Here is a 19,844-nt window from a genome sequence, read left to right as displayed (position 1 = left end):
AAAGCTGCGGAATAGCACATGTTTAGAATTCGCAATGCAATGTTAGGTATTGGCATACATTTTTTCCACTTTTTGCAGTCTTTTCTTTGCTTATCTAATCAATATTCAGTTTTCTTAGTAAGTGGCTTACAAAACGTTTTAGCCAAAAAGGGGCGTTAGCCCAAATTAGCCTTTAAACGGAATTTTATTTTGAATCACTATGAAAAGCTGTATCATTTTTCAAATTGCTGCCACCAAATATTATCGTCCGCTATTATTTTTAAAGACATTAAATAATAAAGAATCTACATGAATGTATGTATGTTTATCGCAATGTGAAGAAATGAAAGTACCTATAACCATCAAATTTTGATTAACGTAATCCGTTATCTGAACATGTGCCCCTGGAAGCCCCGAATTTTGAATTTCGAATGTGTTTTATTATCTCTTTGATACTTTGTAAAACTCTAATGAATTTTTATTAACAAACTCAACGATTTCAAAGCAAGCAGTGGCACCACTGTACGGAGTAAAACATTTTTTATCTCTAGAGCGCGAGACTATCTACTGGAAATTCTAATGATATGCTGTTTTTAAATATTTTGTGATTTTGTTGTTGAATTGAATTTGATGTCGCGTAAGTGCGAAGAACGTGATATTAAAGATATAATAAGAAAAGACAAAGGATAAGAAAAGTTAGCCATCAATTCCTATTCAGGGGGAAAAGCAAATGAAAGGCAGACAGAGAAATAGACTTTTTAATTATAATCATATTTCTGCAATATGATTGAAAAAAGAAAGTAAAATATAAGGCTTTTTTTAATATTTACCACTTATTTGGTCATTATTCAGCTTCTTGAAAATCAGGACCCGCAAATTATAGTGCACGTGACGAGTATCCGTCATGGTGATTAGGATCACATTTGACTGCGAATGGGAATTCGCTAGTCTGTCAAGAGTCTTGCTTCATTTTATCAGATACAGATAAATATCGGATCTTCATCTAGAACTCAAGGCCAGTCACTCCATATTCTTCAGCGCATTCCAGAGAGAAACACTCTCACAAAAAGGTAAGATCTTGTTATGTATTTTTTACAGTTTACAAAAGAAATTTGAAATGCAATATGTCTTCTATTTATAAGGTTTATTTTGGTGACAAATACCACTATACATAATCCTGGAATAAATATGTAATCTTAATCCAAATGGTTTTCATGATTCTTAATTTGTAGAATTGTCGATGGCTGATATTTTAAACTTGTTAACTTAACAGATTGGCATCTGATATAATTCTGCTGATCGAATGTGTCTATCAGTAAACTCAGTAAAAAAATATGAGCTATTTGAATTATATGTGCCTTTTCTATGAATCTTTACAAATGAATAATGGTGCTATTTATTATATAATAAATTTTGTGGGAAATGAAATCGAATTGCTATATAAAATAATTTGCATTATACATATTTAAACTGCAACTGCTCCCCACACTAAGATGAAAATAAATTAAGCTTAAAGAAGAAAGTAGTAATACAGATAAACATGATCAATACAATTTATTGATAAGATAATTTTTATAAAATGAATTTATTTCTTTTTCAATTCATCATTTATTAGAGAATAATAAATTTATTATAGATAATATTATTATATTTTCATAATAAATGATTTATTCACCATTTATTATTATCATTTATTCATCATTTATTATAATTTTTATTGATATCATTTATATATTATCAGTATCAAAATTTTAAATATTAGTTTTAAAACCATTTATGAAAAATATTACACAGAATCCCTATTATAATGCTACTCAAATATCACGTTTTCGAATATTACATGAGTGTTCCGTATAAACTCATGTCAGTATCGGTCAAGTATTGAATGCGCTTAGCAACAAAATACTTGCTTTTCAAGCTCCAAATTCTATGAAAGAATATATTCGCAAAGAAGCATGCTTAGGTTCTTGTATTCCGACGACTTAACTGAAAAAGTCTGGTATATGCAAATTTTAAAATCAGCCTATTTCTACGGGATGGCCATTAACTATTAACTAAACTTTACGTAATTGCCTGAGCAATGACTTATATATTCTTTTGTTCGGAGAGTTTTGAAAATGATTTTACGAAACTGATGTGATTTCTGTTACAAATTATTGTAAATATTCATGACCCTTATTGTGAATGTAATTTCGCGAATATCACTGTCATTTACCAATTAACTAACCTAAATTTATAAGAAATAAGTTAGTAATTATCAATTAAATAACAGATCTTGGTTTTAAAATCGCTAAATGAAATATTCCATTTTATACATACATGCATACATACATACACACACCATTTTGTATGTCTGTATATATATGTATGTATTTGTGTATTTAATATATGATATATCTATATAATACAATATATATCTTACATTATAATAATATATGTATTACATCGAATATTCGATGTAATATATGCAAATATTCAAGATTACAATTCCTATCCCATGAAGGTCCTAACCATTTTTTACCTCGAAGAAAGTAGTACCCAAATGTAGTACATGTAAAAATTAAAATATGGAAAGCATTAATATTAAAATAAGCAAAATTAAATATTGATCTCCTCAGTTCAACGCTTCAAAAAGAACTTATCAAGGAAAAAGTGTTTTGAAGCCTGGAACCAAGTTGATCAATGAGTTCCGAATACAAGTTTCGTGCCTCTGAGATATTTGAGATAAATTTTCAATTTAAAATAACTTTCAATTGTTCTCAAATGCTCAGACCTTTTCCCAACTTGCATTCGTAACTCTTAAGACAGTATACATGTTTTTTTAACCTGCAGCAATTGCGCAGATCGTCTTTTGGTTTTTAAACTTTGATTTAGAAATATTTTAAGGAAGTTTTGACTAATGAATTTTGAGTTTTCAAATATTCAAAGTATATACTATGTAAATATTCAATTTTTTTATAACTTCTGTGCTTTACCCTAAAATATTTTTTAAGATCTTGCCATTTAGTGTTTATAAAATGCTCTAACAGAGAAAACTAAATGCTGTTTGTGGGGGTTTGGCTTTCTGTTAGCACTTGGTGAAGTGATATCAAATTAGCTGCTATTAAAAAGTCTACTAAAAATTTCAAAATTTAAAAGCCCACGTTTAAATTACAAAAGTCCACGTTTGTAAAAAATTTGGAAAATTTTAAATCTCAAACCTCACCAGTATTTTACTTTAAAAAAAGCACATTTACAAATAATATAAATAACATATACAGGGCATTCCTTAAGATTGAGAACTAAACAGTATCTCTTGAATAGTTGACCGCAGACTTATACCTAAAGACTTATACCGTTTAAGTATTGAATCAAATAAGAAACCTTTGATCAGGGGACAAGTTTCCAGAAAAAGCATTTTTTATAGACGAAATATTCTTGCCCAATTAAGCCCACCAACGGCCTAGCGGTAAAGTCGCTGAACACTGGTAGTTCGGTCCGAGGTTCAAAGACCACGAATGTTCTGGCAGCACGGGCGTTTTCGTGGTTTTCCACATGTCTAACATGTATACGAGCAAGTTTCCCTTAGAAAGTACTTCAGAAAGGCAGTCCTCCCCTTAGGCAGATAGCTCTTGCGGTTTTCCCTTAATCACATAAATCATCTTGCGCAGTTCAAGCTATCGAAGAAATTAGTAATAATTTGGCAAGACCCCATAAACATATTGCTCAATAAAGCAATCTAAATAATTTTTAGAATACGAATTCCTATAAAATATTCTTCACGTCAGACAGACACGAATACATGAGTTTGAATTTCACTTTCCTAGAAATATGAAAATTTTATCAAACGTAACTCAGTTCTTATACAACATTTAAAATTGACTTTCCTCTGATTGTTTTCGGGAAGTAAAATGGTTTAAGTCACATGTATAGTTTTGGGGCTAATTTTGCACAGTACATACCCGTATATATAAACAAAAGCTTAGAAATTTTTAATTAAATAAAGCCACGCAATATGCTGAGAATTGAATTAAATAGTTAAGGAATAATAATAAAATCGCAAATTAAATCACGAAAGTTAACCATCTAACCAGAAGTACACACAACTTTCAGTTTTAATTTTTATTATTATCTGTAACAGGATTTACTTAAATGAAATCTTTAGGTATTTACTCGACGCTTAAAATTATAAATATATTTGTATATTTCCTCTTTTTCCGTTGCTAACAAATGGTCATTTCTGTTAGAGTCCTAGTATACACCAAATAGGTGAGGAATTTTTGCTATTAGCCACCTTTCTCTTTTTCAAAACATTTTCTGCTCTCCCTTAGCCCAAATTCCTTTTTGCTTAAAAATAATTTTACACACACATAAAAAATTAATTTAGGTCTATTAATTTAAATTACTTCAAAATTTAAAATTTTTCCCCAACTTAGACTTTTAAAAAATAAATTTAAAAAATCCAATTAATTTTATTATGCATTAGTCTTAATTATTATTTTTCTGTTGTTTAGTTTAACAAAACGAAATTAATTCCAATAAAATTTCAAATTTAACACTAAGATTACAATTTCCAAAATTTTCATTTTTCAATTTTATTGGCTGCATATTTGCGTCTTAACTCAGTTCTTGCTTTTTTTTTATTTCCATTTATTCTAACTTCTCTCCTGCAACTCAACTGTAGTCTTACTTCTAAACAGCTATGTGAAAGGAGTAGATGGAAAATAGTCATGTGGATGTTTTGCTTCATTCAGGTTTTATTTTATTTTTTATATTCTATTCAAATTAGTTTAATTTAATTAATTAATTCAATTTTATGTATTTTTTCTCAATTTTAGGCATATTTCTCATTTTAGGCCTTTTTAATTTTCATTCCTTTCCCGTTTTACGCTATAAGCCTTCCATTTTATATGGATTTTTTTATCTTCCTCAATTTGTAAATTACTGTGCTTTGATTATTTTTTTATTTTTGTTTAATTTCTTCTAAATTAATTAGTTTCTTCAAAATTTTGATGAGAAATATTTTGCTCTACAATAGTTGCTTTAGATCTGTAAAGTTCTTTCAGCAGTTCTACTTTTTCTCGGATTATAAATTTAATTAATATTTATTTAGCACATTGCTTCTAACTTGCCCAATGCTTATTTTAGTTTATTACTCGAAAATGCTTTTTATAATCTTCTCAAAATCATTATTTTTGCACTTAATTTTGGGGGTCATGTTCGAGCAGATTATAACTTGATAATTAATTAAAATTCAAATTTAAAAAAAGGACTTTAATTTAATATTATCCATTAAATTAATTTTTATTTTAAACATTTTTTTATTATTTCAAGAATTCACAGTGATCCAAATATAATTCAGAAACTGGGTTCTGTTAAAAATTATTTAGATGCTTCTTGAAAAAGACCAAGGAACTTTCAGCGGGACTTTTTATATCAATTTTATTATGTTATATTAATTATATCAAGTTATATTATTGAACTGTCCCATCTTGTAGTGTGCACTTACGGTTAGACGGTTGATTCCTTCCTTTCTTTATTTAATAATCTCTGAATTATATGTATATTGAAAACATCTTTAGAAAGATAGAGAATGACTTGAGAATCCAGTAAAACTTCACTGATTATCGCCTTTGCAGTTTAAACTAAGAGCATTCATTTATTAAATTTAAGTTGGTTTCTTTTAAGATTATGTATCCTACACTTATTTGGTGAACTGTATAGAAGCAGGAACATATTCTTTCGAAAACACGGGATTTAAATTTTCCTCAAAGCAAGAAGAAATATCGCTGGTATCGTTATATATTATTCTGAACAGCAGTCAATTGTGACTCGAAGTTTAAATAAACAAATGTAAAATAGTTGCAGTTTGAAATTCTCCTATTAAAATCTAATGCTCTAAAATTTTTCGTTTAAAAATCAAAAGAAAATTGTTCAAAAATTGACATCTGATCTTCGTATTCAGCACTTTGACATCTAAAACAAGGTCATCACATCTTAAACAATTACGATAGCTTAACTGACCTAAGAAATAACTTCCAGAAATTCAAAATACAAAACATAAAATCATATAGTATTTGAAATGAACAGTTTAAAATAACAATGCTAAACAGTAAGAAAAAATAACAATGCTAAACAGTAGGAAAAAATAAAATGCTATGATTAGTATCGAGTGGTGACATTAACATTTATTTATTAAACAATAGATTTAATTCTTCGAGATTCTTCGAGAGATCTTCCCCTTCTGAATCTCTTGCATAGAAGACTTGCGAAAAATATTTCACGCAAGCGACGTGGCAACAATTTTTATTTTGTTAGGATATCAAATTAGAGGACTGAAAGTAATAACACCTTTGATTATTACTTCGATTTAATGCAGTGAGGGCGGAACCTGAATGTTTTTTCCCTGTTAATGAATTTTAATTTTAAATTTTGCATTACTCTGTAAGTAATGCATATGTACAGAATACCAAAATATTAACTAGCAGCGGAGACACTAAGCTATTCTCTGAATATACTTGCTATACTATATTTTGACCATTTGGCGATTTGGTAGTCCAATTCTGTTCCATACTTAAGTACATGAAACTTATTTTTAATCTAAACCTAAGAATTATAAGTAATCTTTCAGTGTAATTTTCATTAGTATTATGAATTCCAGAAAGAAAAGTATTTAGTAGCAAAGACGAAGGATATAAGTAAAAAATTAAATTTGGCAAAATTCAGTCTTACACCCACGATGATTTCGCAGGAATGCAAAAATATGCATTCCACTTGATGTAGACCTAGGATCCATTGAAAAAACATAAAAATATTTGTTTATTGTAATTAAAATTATTCGTACTGCTATAAAATACAATTTTGTTTCGCTTACAAACATTACTTTTATCAGTTTTTCTCGCGATGCGACTTTTGTTATATATTTAAGTTTAGAATGCTCTTTTCTCATCAAATTAAAATTTGTTGTCAAGTTTTATAATGCATTCAAAAAGCGTTTCGGTTTAATAAGTGCCCATATTTTTCTATACCAACGGAGTAACCGATTCAGTAAATTATTCGTAAATGTTAAAATTTCCATAAAAATTACGCAATTTTTGTCTTCCAATTTATGGATAATGTTGACAAAATATTCACTATGTATATTATGAAAATAATATTCCCTTAACGGTTTCTTATAGTCAGATGTGAATCATTTAATCACTAACAAATGGCATAATGGAGAGAAAAATTCCGATACACAATGACATTTTTAATATTCAAAACGATCCAAACATTTCTGGAATCCTTTTTCGTTGTAAGAAAAAAACAAGCCAAACTATTTTGTTTAGAAAAATATATTCGCGAATCGAGACAACCAGCGAGAAAACAATTTTTCATCAACTCATTTAGACTACAGTAAAGCCTTTTTTTATAAAAACGTTGAATATATCGCTGTAGTAGTTATTTCAATAAACAAAGAAAGAAATAGCATCACATATTTTAAAACTTTTTTTATTGACAATATTTACATGGAAAACGAATACCGTTATAGGAGATAAAAATCACGTATTTAATTTAACAGTGTTCAATAGGTGATGTCCAATATAACTTCTTTCTATAAAAACATTTTGGCGCATTTTGCCTTATAATTGAAAAGTTAATTCTGAAACTTATTTTCATAATTCCTTAATCGTTACTGTCAGATAACTTTATACACATTTCTGTTCGATTTATACAAAGTTTTCATTATAATTGAATTTCATATTAATAAAAGAATATTTGCGTTGAAAATTTATTAAGGAAAATTCTTAAGAGCAGTTTCAAAATAAACTGTATAACGTCACTTATGACCTAGATTTAAAGGACATACTCGTTACTTTGTCGTAATGGGCGCATGTTTTACTTTCACACATATATTAACAGAGTGTAACAAACATTGAGTCAAAGTTTCTCAAAGGTGAAACTAGCACACGGGAATATTCGTGTTGGATAAATTTGAAATTCAAGCGCTTTCAGCGCCTTCTTGAAAGGCAGCAAGTAATTTATTTATATTTGCATATAAAATGAATATAGGTCATATATTGTTTCTAACTGAGTAATTTTAGCGCCCTACGTAAAAGATATCAAAAGTTTTCGTGTACACGCTCAAGCATAAAGCAATGCTTACTTGATTTCGAGTGTTTCTAAATAGGATTTTCCACTTACCGACCTTGCTTTACGCTTTATTGACCTGAACTTCAGAATTTCTTCAAAATAATCTTTAAAAGCTCAATTGTAATAGTTATATTTCAGCGATGAGCTGCAGCAGAATATAAATCAACAACAATAATAGATTTAAAACCTTTGGGGATTTAATTAAATAGAACCAAAGTTATTATCTTTAACTTAAAATACGCATTCGTGATGATTTCGTATGAATTCCTTCTCCTAAAAAGTGGTTAAATTTATTATATGTGTTTTTGAATATGATTCTGAGCAAAATACAGTATCGTAATTGTACTTTAAAATTCAAGTATTTTCTTCCACATAGATAAAATAGTATGTAATATTAGTTTACTAAGTTCACAAGTAAACTAGCGCATTTCTCAACTAGCAAAATACTGAGAGCAAAATACTCAGAGCGAAATAATGCAACTTTACTAAAATAATGTTTATTAAATGCTGCAATGCTAACAGTTGTGAAGAAATTAATCTTCTTAATTTGTAAATGTAATTAATACAGAAAATTTGGATCTTCTCCGTTATTGGATAACATGTAATTTTCTACAGAAAGATATTTGTGACAACATTGTTTGTAACCGTTAAATGAAATATGTTATTCTTATCTCTTATAACATTATTCTTATTTTCAAAATAAAAATTCTTAATAGAAAGGCTATAGAGTATGTCATTTTATTTCTCTTTTTATAGAATTAGTAATATTTCACCACTATCAAAACAAGGTAATAATGAAAGTATGTTTCCGCCGTGCAAATGTAAAGTTGGAGAACATTGTTTTACGCATCCTGTTTTCCAGTGAAAAAGATCCAAAAATAAAAAATTCTTGTCTCTTACAATATATATGTATGTTACCGTGAAAGATCGAAATTGGAGAATGTCGACTTTCACCGGAGAATATCAACATTCACCAAATGCGTTGGTGAAAGATCGAATATTGCATCACATTCTTGTACATTCAGACCCTCACCGGTGTATGTCGACAATCACAGATATGCTCAGGTGTAGGTCGAAAAGAGAGGAGTATATGTACGTGCTGTCATTGCAAAAGGAAGTGTTCCATAAATAAATGCAGTTGTAAAAGCAAGGACCTCTTGTGCAATTCAAAGTGTCCTAATAGTTTAAGTTGTTGCAGTAAATAAGATTTGAATCACATAATTTAGTAAGTTTTTAACTTCTATTATTTTCTTTTCTCATTTTGAATGTACTGTGTGTTTTAAGTTCTCGTTTTAAGTCTCAAGTGCGTTTTTTCGAGACTGAATTACGGAGAAAATATAATATTCTTATATGTTCAATATTCACCATTAACACATGGTCGACATTTACCAGTGTAAGTCAGAAATAAGAGTATTTGGAAAATATTTCGGACATGCACCAAGCGACTATGTGAATGTTGACATTCCCCGGTGAAAGTCGACATTCTCCAGATTTCGGTGTTTCACCGTAATATATATATATATCATTATATTTAAACTTTGTTTATACTATTTTTTATTATCATTTAGTTTACAGATTTTTCATAGTGTACACAAAGCCATTTATTCGAAATCATTAAAACTTTAACGGGTATAATGATCGTTCATATAGGTAAGATAACCTGTCAACACAATTTAATCCTACTTCACCCTATTAGTCTTATGAAATCTAGTTATTTATTAAGAGCTATTAGTCCTGTTAACCTTAGTTACTTAGAAGAAGAGTGTTATCTTGCAATAAGTATGTTTTAAGTAACTGCAACTAGTTAATTCAGATTCCAAGCTGAAGAATATTATCATTTCTGATAAAGAGTAATAACGGCAAAGTTAACGAATTTATCGCATCGCGAATTTTCAAGACTATTATGCGAATTTTAACGGATTTTCAGAGATATCGTGAATATCAAAAAAGTCCCCGAATTTCAAATTTTTTTGCTAAGCATCCAATTTTTGCCAATTACGACATTATAATTACATTGGGATATTTTTCTCATATTGCTAGTTTTAAAAGTTGCTGAAACGCCTTTCCTAACTTCAAAAACGCACTATAGGATGACTGATATTACGTTAGATAAGGGAATATATGCATGTACGGAAAAACAGAGCGGATTAAAACGCAGTTCACTTAAAACCTTGATCTTACGCAATAATGTGTTAATATTATTAAAATCCCGATTAGATTAGAGGATCTGATGACAGCGAAGCACACTAATGCTTTTGCGGAGGATTTTTTAAGTCAGCGTTTCTCAAACTTTTATCGAATAAAAACAACATTTATAAATTAGCTTGTTATGCGGATTGCTTTACTCTTAACACCTTGGAAAGCAATTTTTTAGCGTATGTTACTACCAATATACTTATGTTTTTAAACTACAGTTAATTATAATTAATTTAATTTTATATTGGTGTTCAGTAATTAAGTTAACAAAAGAAGATTTATTTCGTTTCTAATAACTTAAAATTACTACAGTTTGGATAATTTTTATTTTATTAACTAAAGATTAAATAAGTATTGTTATTCACATTAATGAGATGGATGAACCTACAGATTTTCGCATCGTTATTCTGTTTTTTGGATGTATGCTGGAAAGCTTACGTCTGGGGTCTGAATCAAGTAGATGTTGGCACTTTGTTTTTAGAGTTAGTGATGAAAATCCTTTCTAATACAGACACATAGAAGTTGTACATTTCGTAATGTAAAGAAATGCACAATGTAGTGCGGATGAACTATGCAACTAACTAGATACATTGTGCAGTTTACTATATTCCATTTTACTGATGCCCACCAGCAGTGGAGCGATGAAATCGCTGAATACTGGTTGTTCGGTCCGAGGTTCGAATCCCAGCTGTCCCCCAAACCGGTCTCCAAAATGTCTTTCTTTTATTGCCAAAATTGTAAGAAAACCGGATTTATAGACAAAATATGTGTAAAAAATCATTTATCGGCCAAAAATTAGTGATTATATACAATTTAAAAAATTACCCTTTAATGTTTGCTTTTTTTTTCACGTAGGCGGTAGGATTAGCAAACTTATTTTTCATAACTTGACATTTCATATGTATCACATATCTTGAAATTTTTAGACAAAAGTTAATATTTCAACTCGGTATGATATATTTTAAATCAGAGTACATTACAAAGTCCCACATTAATTCTGTCAATATCTTATGTTTTTTCACAGTTACTACGACTGTAAGAATCACCCATTTTCGGTTCACACAAAAATTTAACACTGTAAAATTGCGTAACATAAAATTTGAAATTTTTTTCAAAAAATGTTTTGTTATTTATTTTTCAAAATAAAGTAATAAAAGTATAATTTTCTTCAAATATTACCGAAACGAAGCTTTCACAAACTGTAGTATGGAACACCCAAATGAAAGCGCGCGTTTCACAAGAAATCAAACAGCACACATACACACACAAAATTGTTCTATGGATCAGTAATGCCATTTATGAATCAAAAAGTAAACTACAGTAAATTATACGTAGTAATCGCTGTTGTAACTAATCTCACTTGTCTGACCTATTCAGAACAAGTCCACGAATTTTATCATGGGAAGGAACACAAGATTAGATATGTTGTTGGTAACAGCACCATGAGCAAGTGACAGTATGACTTTGCTCAGTTCTGCCCAATTTTCAGAGACCGGTCCAAGGGTCTGCCACCCCTCCCTTTACCTCCAAATCACACGCCAGGCCTTTCGGCTCCCCATATATTTAAAACGTTCCTATGCTGCAAAGACACTATACATTTACAATATCCATGGCTTTTCCGGAGTTCGAAAAGGGGCCGTACGGTAGTCGGAGTCTCCAGCCACTTTCCTGTTGGGCGGCATGTGTTAATCAGAAACATGAGCTCTTAAAGTTCATGAACGTTCTGGTACTGTTAAAGAAGGGTCCAAAATTCAGTGAGTTTAACCATACACATAATCAAAATTAAAACTTTAGTCAATTAGTTAAAGCTTCAGATAATTTTCATCACTAAAATGCTTTTAATTTTTTTTTTCCTTATTCACTTCTGAAGCCCATCAGCGGCCGAGTAGTAAAGTCGCTGAACATTGGTAGTTCGGTCCGAAATTCGAATCCCTCGAACGGGCTGGCTGCATGGGCGTTTTCGTGGTTTTCCCCATGTGTAACGTGTATACGACTCAGTTCCCCTTAGAAAGTCTAATTCCTCCCCTTAGGCAGATAGCCCTAGTGTGCTTTGCCATAATTAAACCAAAACCAAACCTTGTTGACTTCTATGTAAGGTAAAAGCAAAGTTATTTAAAATTTAATTTTTCAAACTGAACAAATTTAATTTAAATAACTAAGTGCATAAGCGGACATATATCTAATAAGAATGCTATTCTTAAAACTGAAGTGTGTATAAAATAAGGTAACTTATTGCAACGTAAATGCGAGCCAGTTTCTCTCAGAAAACCCTTCACAAAGACATGCTACCTTTAAACAGGTAGCCTTCATGGACTTTCCTTTAATCAGTTAAATCGAGTATAACTTTTCGGGCATTTATGAAAGTAAATGATTGTTTTAAATAGGACTTTATTCCGGCACTGAATTTGTTTCGTGAAATAAAAAAATTAAATTGATTTATAAATTTAATTAATAATATTTAATATTAAATTTTATTTTTAATTTCAATTAAACTTGTTTAATGAAAAGTTCAAACTAAGTTTTGATTAATTATTTAAACTTTTTAAAATTTTAAGAATGAGAGATAGAACCGTCTTTTTGCGAAAATGCATTTAATAATAATACACTAAAGAAATCTGTTTCTGTTCCAAATTATGATAAATAGATTAACATCATTATCTTCCCTGGATTAATATCCTTAAAGCAGAAGTAGTAGAGACAAAATGGCTGAGAGACAAATTTGCTTATAAGCATTTAAAAGAAGGCAAGCGCAAAAGAGTGCATTGCTTACGAATTTATTATAGTTTTACTAAATCCTTCCTACAAGGTAATGACAAGGAATGATACGAAAAATATTAACACGCATAATCTAGATATAATGCCAAAATTGAAAATGTGTAAACAATGTATTTGAATGATTTTTCTAAGAATATTAAACTATTTAAATGGGTTTAAGTTATTAGTGCTTTTTATTCATCCATAACTTTGTGAAACTGAATTTCTTTGAAATTAGTTCAGATCTCCATAATATGGGAAAGTAATTTTCATTTTGTATTTGTGAAAAGCATACAGAGCTACTTAATAAAATTGTAAATTCTAAAAGCTCCTATGTAAAATAAATAAATGTATAGATAAATTGCATTTGAATAGCATAAATATTTTCGTATTATGTACCGATTATACATTTAAAATGCACTAAGGTAAATCTAAATTATTACCATATTGTGGAATTTGAGTTACCATATTGTGAAACTGGTTATGTGAATTTATATCAAGTGCACATGTAACGCTTTGAAAGTGTAAAATTAAAACTATTGAAACACGTTTTGAAGAGTGACAATGAAAGAGTTGACTAATTAAAATAAAGCTGAAGAAATGGTGGAACTCAATATCATGTTCAAATACTCAAATATAGCCCTGTTTTAAATTTAAGAGTAAGTAATCGTCTAAATCAGCGGTTCTCAACCTTTTGACTATCTAAATAAAAATTGAAATTCTTTAGTACCACTACAAAGTACTACAAGCTCAAATTACATAAATTTACAAGTGCTAGAGAAAAAACTCAATCAGGATGTTGGTTTAATTTTTGAATTTAATAGTTTAAAATACTTTGCTTTTGCGTACCACCTATTTTTCTCTTGCGTACCACCGTTTGAGAAACCCTGGTCAAAATCATTTTCAACGGTTCATGTAATCGTCTAAATCATTCTCTATGATTCATGTTAATCAGATACGAGTTTTATACTTTGTACTATTTGCATTATTTTCAATGGTATGGCTGACAGGATGAGACCGTTGGTCATTCGTAGTTCATCTTGGGTTCGAATCTTGGCGAATGGGTTTAACTGCATGCACGTCTTCATTGCCTTCTCCATTTGTAACTCACTGTTTCCGTATAATGCACAATTCGTTTTGATAAATCTGCGAAAATTGAGAGGGGAACATTAAAGAAATATGATGTTGCTGCATGCTTAAACATTTTTTTTTTTTTTTTGTGTGTGTGTGTGTGTGTGTGTGTGGTGTGGTGTTGTGTGTGTGTGTGTGTGTGTGTGTGTGCGCGCGCGTGCGTGCGTGCGTGCGTGCGTGCGTGCGTGCGTGTATAAAATTCCTCTTAAAAAGAAAACAAGGTCAACAGAATGACATACTACTTTTTATTTATTTATTATTATTTTGAATTTGCAGGAAATTTCTTTCCGATATAATAGGTATAATGTTTCATTTTTATATAGATAAAAATATGTAAAGTAATAGCTCTTATTAACTACAATTTCTTTTGGAAATGTATGGTCTGAAGGAATCAATTTATAAGGCATTTGAGAACACAACGAATTGATGCTGAAAATTGATCAGCGCGATGAGCTAAACTGGCGTCGATGTTTACTTATGCATTCTCTGTAGCGATCTCTTTTTAGGAGTTCGTCTAACCTTATTCAGTCCCCCTACATATTTTAAACTTTGAATTACTGCGAGAATATATCGGGTCAGTCCACAAGTTTCTGCGCATTAAGAGTATGCGCGGAATTCACTATGACGCATTTACTTAAAACAATACAATTTTGAACCTCTTGAAACTTGTCATCGTTTGACTAACATATTATTCAATTCATCACCAACTTTCGTAAATATCGAATGCATTTTAGCATCCATAGAAGATGAATATAGATAATCAGTACAAACGTGCTGTGATACATTTTTTATTTTCGTATGGTGACTCTGCCAGGTTTGCAGCGATAAAAAATAATAGTGTATATAGTGAATATTACTATATATTAGTGTAAGGATTGCCTAGAAATGGTTTAAAAAATTTAAAGTTGGAAAAGCAGCATTGATGATGGACCCCGTTCAGGACGTTTTGAACTGTTAGAACCAAATCAAACGACTAATTCAGAAGTTTATAGTGAACCACTTTGCCGTTTAAACTCAGAATTGTTCAAAAAATGCCCACGATTAGCGTTGTTCGAGCCGTATGCAGTCTAGCGTTATCATGATGAAACAACACTTTCTTGATATTGGCTCGAACAACGCTGCCAAAAATTAGTGTATTTAATTGGGAGCTTTAGCCACATCCTGCTTACTCCCCAGATATTGCCCCCAAGTGATTTTTCACTTATTTTGTGCCTTACAAAATTTTTTACTGAGAAAAAAATTAAATTCTAAACAGGATGTACAGAATGAACTTTTAAGTTTTTTTTGCATCAAAATCAGAGTCTTTCTACAGCAATGGAATAAAGAAGCTGCCCGTGAGATGGCGAGACATTGTAGATAATGGAGGAAAATATATAATTGATTAAAATGTTAAATTGTGTTTTTTCATATTATTTAAAAATTAACCAAAAATGCACACGAATTTATGGACTGACCCAATATTTTACTTCGAACTCAAATCCTTTGAAGTACAACAAGAATACGAAAAAAAAAATAATTACACGAAATATTACAATAATATCAATTGTAAGAAGCGCGTGAAAAATTTCCTATATCCTATTGAGAAAATTTAATAATGGGTATTATCAGAACAAGGGAAATCTAGTTGTGTAAATAGAAACGAAGCGAAACCAGCTCAACTAGTTTGCAAAGAAAACCATTTCGTCGGCTCGTCTAGAAAGCCAAATTACTTAAACACTTTGAATATTTTAAAAGAGAATTTGAAATCATCAGTACAAAAATTGGGTATCACAAATGATTTTGCATTGCACCAAGCCTTAAACTTCCTTAAACATATCTCTTTAAATATTCGTTCGGTTGTCAAACGATTACCTAGAACTGATCAAAACACTTTCTTAGTATCCTGATTTAAATCCTACTGAATGTACTTTGAAAGAATTGAGAGCATAAATTAGGTAATGTAAAATTTCATCAAAACTCGAATTAAAAAAATAATGAAATATTAATAGAATAATATTAGTAAAGAGGTGGAATAATATTAGCGCAAAGGTTTACAAAAATTTAACTGGAAGCCAAAAACATTTGCTATGCGTACTAAAAGCAAAAAAGATGAGCGATCAAATGTTCCAGAAAATAAAAACTTTCGTTGCCTATGGTAGTTTTTATTTTCTGAATTTTTTTTTCCCCCATTTCTGATTAATTTCCACTTTTTCGAATTTTAAATTTATGTAACTTTCATATATTAATTTTATATGGGGATAAAATAAATGATAAATAAATAATAAAGAAAAATAAAATTAAAAATTCTGATTTAGCACATGTATGTTACAATATTTGTCTTAAAACCCCTTAGAATCCACTAAATATATTTAAAAAAAGCAAAACAGAAACAAGACTAGGAAATGGGGGAGAAAAAATAACAAAATGAATGTGATTTTACACCTAACGGAGAGCGTTTACGGGTTGGTGATGAGAGCTGTGAACCTTTAATAATGTGCCCTACTTTTCTCCACTAAAAGCTTCCGCAGATTTGTTAACGCGATAATTAAGCAATGCATAGAAGAAAATATCTAGTTTACATTGGGTAATTGAACTTCTTTCTTGTTTTAAAGTGAAATAGCTTTCTAAATTGCATTATCTGCAATTTAAAGATGAAATGCTATAATTTGCCACGAACATACGCACTTTATGCAATATGTTGCCGTTCTTATTCACCTGTTGCAAACAAACCATGTGTTTAAGCTCACAATTTTCTGGATGATAGTAGATTTTTTAACAAGTTTTGGGGATAATGTCTTTGTTTACTATTTTAAATTATGAGTATCATATTAATCAAAATAGAGAAAAACTTTGATTTCACTTTGATTGAATTAAGCAGAAATTTTGAAAGTGGTAAACAAAGTTGCGAAAATTTTTTCACATATTTCTAAAATTATTTAATAAAAATAATAAATCAAAATAAAGACTGTAAAAACAAACAAAATGGATAAAGGCACCAGAAAAACAAAAACATCTTGAAAGTTTTAATAAATAAAGTACTTAAAATAGCTTAAACGAAATGATCAGCTGAAATAAAAACCGTACCAAAATTGTGTACCAAAACCCCATCTCTTTAGCAACAAATAAATTAAAATAATTTTTTATGCTTTGGTAGCAAGTAAAAATGAAAAGTCACGTTTTGTTCCTCGGTTTAGTTTACGTCAAAAACATTAAATTAATAAACCAAGGTAGTCTGTTTTCATTCATTAAGAAGCAGCTCACGCAATAAATTTAAGGGTCGTAATCAATGTTAAAATATCTTAACTGAAGCTAATTCGGGCATCGAACCTACATGAAAACGTTTTGAGTTAATGAATACAATGAGTACAATATTTTGAAAAATACAACTTGCATAAATTTGTAATATATTGCATATTCAATAATTCAGTAACTTTCATGAGAAACAGACTTTGCAGAAAGCTGAAAAAAAATTGAATTTCAAAGCGTGTTATAAATTCTAAACTCAACAGAAAAACCACCCAGCGATTATTTTTTTTATTCAAACAGCTTCCAAATTCTTGCTTCCAAAACATTCGCCGGGAATGACCGAATTCCATCTGTCATCTAGTACATTTTCTCATACAGCCTCTGGTTAAAACTTTGCAAAATCAAAGTCGGAAATTTTGATTTTAGTCAGATTTATTCTTAAAAGAAATTCGATAATAAATTTTCATAGCACAATGATTATAAAGTATCAATTGAACTGCAGATTATTGTAATTAAAAATAGCAAAATTTGAGCTTTGATTTATAACTAAAATTAAGAAAATAATTACTTATTTAATTGAGCATTAGACCCGTATTTCGTTAAGTTACTATACCCATGGGCAAATTTAAATAGTCCATTAAAATCTGTGTTCTTATATTTACTACAAATTTCTTATACTGTTATTATTATGCGATATTCTCAGTAAACCAACTCACGTCATTCACTCTTTCAACTGACTAAAGACTTGAAAGGTTCTTTTCTTTTTCCCCTAATATACTGGACATGCAAGTAAGAGAAACCTAGGAAATTTGTTATTGGCTACCATCAATTTGCCTGATGATCAATTTGCCTACCATCAATATGATGCAGGCTCTGAGTTTCTGATACATACCTGAGGCAACGGATTATTTGCCAGGATCATATCGCGGAAGGGGGCTGTTATATTGCTATAATATGCGATCCTCTGTCAACAAATGAAACATCTTCTTTTTATGGTAATTCTTTTTTTTTAAAAAAACTATGAAGCATTTTATTTATTTATGTATTGTATTTGTTAAAATTTCCTTACATGAATAGCTTTAGAGAATGTTTTATAAAATCTGAACTGTATTTGAACCCATTTATTTTTCGAAATTTCTCGTTGTTCAAAATTTTATAATTGATGAGTTAGTTTTGCAGCAAAGCAATAAACACGATCCTTATTATTACGTATATTTATTGTACATAACCTGAATTTCTCCAAAATCTATTCTTTTTCACGCAGACTGGTTTTCTAATAATGTATAAAGAAGCAGCTGGAAGAGTTTAACATATTCGTATTTTGTTTACCTGTAATAAAAAATAGGAGCTGTAACAGTTTTTACTAGACCATTTGATTCTAGTACGTCAAGTACTAGAATCAAATGGAAAATACGGTAGCCATAGTCTTTTCCTGATTACAAAAAAAAAATATTGCACATTTGCAGTAATTAAGATTTTTTATGAACAGTACTACGCTAGTAAATTTCAGCGTATGCTGCCTTCGTAATTGAAGAATGTTAGGTCGAAATTCCAGTTCTCACCATCTTGTCTTCAGTATCTGCTCTGTTACGCTTTACACCCCAAATAGCACATGACCTAGCAAAGACGTTACTACGACCACTTTTCAACCTCTAAGGACCAGTTTGCAACATCTTTTCTACGTCATGTGCTACTTGGGACGATATCTGTTATTGTGTCCTTGAAAGTATATCACGAAGTGGTGTGGCAGACTTGCTGGAGCAGTATATAGTAGAATATGTATTCTAGTAATGCAAAAGAACAGACCAGCCTCACTAATTCATACGCTTTCAAGAAGTCCAAAACAAAATCCGAAATCCAGGAAGATCTTCCTGGAGCAGTTTGAAATAATGACTTGAAATGTTCCGTATAACATTTTAGATAGATTAAAATATTTAGATTAAAATATTTTTACAATGGCTTACAAAGAACGACCAGTCCTGATCATTGATAAGCCTATAAACTGCTATTTGTGTTTTTCTATCACACGCCGCATAGCACAGTTCTACAATTGTCTCTGGAGTGCTAATTATGAGAAGGAAGGACTTTTCAAACATCATTAGCCCAAAGGGACAATTTGCTCAGAAGGGCTATTAATTTCGTTTTGGCATTTTGTGTTGATTCACTATAAACGGCGAATAACATTTTTAATTGTTACCACTAAACATTAGGACCCTTATTATATTTAAAGAAATTAAATAATGAAGAATCTGCATAAATGCATGCATGCATGTTTCTCGCATTGTGATAAACAACGGTACCTAGAGCCATCAAATTTTGAATAACATTTTTTGATTAAAAAACTCAACGATTTCAAAGCAAGCAACAACACTGTACGGGGGAAAAAAAAAATATTTCCAGCGCGCGAGACTGTGTATCGAAAATACTAAAGATATGCTGTTTTAAAT

The 19,844-nt window shown here is 30.1% G+C and overlaps 1 protein-coding gene across 3 annotated transcripts in view; it reads left to right on the top strand.

The window, feature by feature from the left end:
• The first annotated feature begins 914 nt into the window (after positions 1–914).
• Positions 915–19,844, top strand: part of LOC118205593 (mitochondrial basic amino acids transporter) — a 71,824-nt gene continuing 52,894 nt past the window's right edge. The window contains exons 1-2 of one of the 3 annotated variants that reach the window (XM_085812967.1): positions 985–1,049; positions 4,643–4,712. The gene's annotated coding sequence lies outside the window, so the exon portion shown is untranslated. Of the gene's footprint in view, positions 1,050–4,642; positions 4,713–19,844 lie in introns of all 3 variants that reach the window. The other 2 variants (XM_085812968.1, XM_085812969.1) reach the window with 2 other exon arrangements.

Source organism: Stegodyphus dumicola, chromosome 3, assembly GCF_044657685.1.
Source record: "Stegodyphus dumicola isolate Sdum_Otavi_A_Nest chromosome 3, ASM4465768v1".
In the NCBI taxonomy this organism is placed as follows: Eukaryota; Metazoa; Arthropoda; class Arachnida; order Araneae; family Eresidae; genus Stegodyphus; species Stegodyphus dumicola.
The sequence above is the reverse complement of the archived record's forward strand: the minus strand, read 5'-3'. Positions and strand labels throughout refer to the sequence as shown.